At 27.7% G+C, this 2519-nt stretch overlaps 1 pseudogene; it reads left to right on the forward strand.

Moving 5' to 3' along the window:
- Positions 1 to 215: 215 nt before the first annotated feature.
- Positions 216 to 2009, forward strand: LOC132925357 (uncharacterized; annotated as a pseudogene).
- Positions 2010 to 2519: the final 510 nt, after the last annotated feature.

A 2519-nucleotide genomic window follows, 5' to 3' on the forward strand; every position in this document is an offset into this window, starting at 1 on the left:
AAGAGAAAATTGGTGACGTTGAGGGTGAATTTGATAACGCCCAATTTGTTCCAGAAATTGTCCCAATTATTATTAACACCATGAAACTATTTCCTTGTTGGTCCAATATAGTGATAAATGTATTCAGATATGGTGACAATATTGCTTCGAGTAGCAGAATAGAAAGCAATTTCAATAACATAAAAAATAGAGTGTTCTAAAATGATAATTTGCCGATGAGAGTGGACGATTTTGTTGAACGGTTGGTAGAATTCTACAGAGGTGACCATCTCATTCTACAGACTAAGGAAGACGGAAAACCCACTGAAGTTCCTTTGAATAAAGATTGTTCAGAACCAATTTGTAGCTCTATATCATCCGATGAAGTTTGTGAAAAAGTTAACAAAAATATTGTTGAAAATATATTAGAACAATGTATTGCCTGCAAAAATGGAGATTTTCCAACAGATCTTCATCGTTGTAGCAACTGCAATAAAGCAGTTCATTTGTTTGGGTGTTCAGTAGAAGATCCTATAAGTGAAGAAGGTTGTGGAGAAAAAAGAATTTGTTTGGCGTGTACTAAAATAGACGAATTAGAAACAGAAAAAAATTCAATTGAAATTTGGAAAAGGAAAGGAAGTATTTCGTCATCAAAACCACGTTCTATGAAGTCAATCACACGAAAACATTTAATGAAATAGCATTACTCAGAAATGGTTCTTGTTTTCAAAACAAACCTATATACCTACCAGGATATAACAAAGTATTGCTGAACAATACTTGTTCAGCAGATTCTTTGTTATCAATTTTAGCGGTGTCAGTTGCAGAAAGCAATAATTATAAAAAGTATTTAACAGAAGGAAAAAATAATAATAATGTAGCTGATTTTGTAAAAAAAAGTGATCGGAAACAGACCGTCTAAAGAAATGTACCGAGATCGCGTATATTTGCTTGTAATACATTTTATAACGGAGAGCAAAGATTTAGTTGGAGGTATAATGCTAATCAATACAGTAGACACGGCTGCATCGATGTGCGAAAAATTATTGGAGGATATGCCATCGTATACTTGTCAAAATATGCTTTGTTTTAATAAAGAAAAAAGTTCGGCAGGAGGGGTTGTCATTACATTTCTTGGCGTCGATGGGAATATTGATTTGTAAAAAGAAATAGACGATTTTTTTCAACCAATTACAAAGTCTTGTGTATCAATAAATTGTAATTGCTCAAGAGAAGTGGTTACAAAACCAACCAACCATATAGTAGTGGAACTATTGTCAATCCCAAAAGGTAAATAAAAACATCTTAATTATTTTAAAAGCATACGGGGAAGTGGCGAAATATCTTAATACCGTTATTTGTGTTTTTTTAGTCATTGCTTATTAAAAAAAAAAAAAAAATAATAATAATAATATTAGGTACGTACTATAATAGTGATAATAGCTATAACTACAGCCATTTAATATTTAAAATTAAAAATAAAATTTGTTTTAACTATTCTGTGCAAAATTGTTATTCTCTAAAAAACCAAAATATTAGACATAATATAACTGGGAAGTAATACTAAAGGGAACACCCCAAAGCTAGCTAACACCATAACTACAAGAAATATTCATAGAATAATGAAAAAAAAATATGTAGTAACTAAGTAGAATATTTAAATAATGTTTTACATTGTAGTTATTTATATGATCATTTTTCATTATTAATAGGTTTTAGAGCTTCCGGTAAATATAGTCATCATGAAAATACAACGAAAATTTCACAAAATTATGCAGGGAAGGTTCTGTTGAAACTTGGAGATATTAGCAAGACAATAACAATTAATGGAGATATGTACGTACAATTTAAGAGGGGTAATTACTTTTGATGGATCGGCAAGAGAATTAAGAAAATCATACGGTCATTACATAGCATATGGTTTAAGATCAAATGATCAATGGCAATGCTATGACGATTTAAAGGATCAAGTATCAACAAAATCAAAAAGTTTTAAAGTTAATGCTGAAATTTTATTTTATACAAAATAATATATTGTTAATTTTACATATTTTTCATTTGAAATTAAACAAAGTACCTGCACAACGTAAATGATCCTCTTCTATATGACCATATCGATTTTCTTTAATGCATGATAGAAACTATATTATATCCATCATTACTTAAGAAAACATTAAGAATAGCTACCAAATAATGTAAGTAATAATTTTAATAATTTATTATATATTGTAGTATACTTTATATACTATGGAGTATATTAACATAGATATTAGCTACATAATATTATAACATAAAACACATATTATATAATATAATATAAAGGTATAAATAATTAATACATTTATTTTAAAGAATAAAAATAATTTATGTATATTTGTACATTTTATTTGATTTGCGTAATATCTTATTATTATTATTATATTATGTCGATGGATAAAAACATTAAAAACTAATAAAAATATCGATTTATATTGCCCACATGATGATATTTTATTTGTATTGTATATTTTTGTTTCAAACTATTCTGTTTATATGTGTTT

Source organism: Rhopalosiphum padi, chromosome 3 (genome assembly GCF_020882245.1).
Source record: "Rhopalosiphum padi isolate XX-2018 chromosome 3, ASM2088224v1, whole genome shotgun sequence".
In the NCBI taxonomy this organism is placed as follows: Eukaryota; Metazoa; Arthropoda; class Insecta; order Hemiptera; family Aphididae; genus Rhopalosiphum; species Rhopalosiphum padi.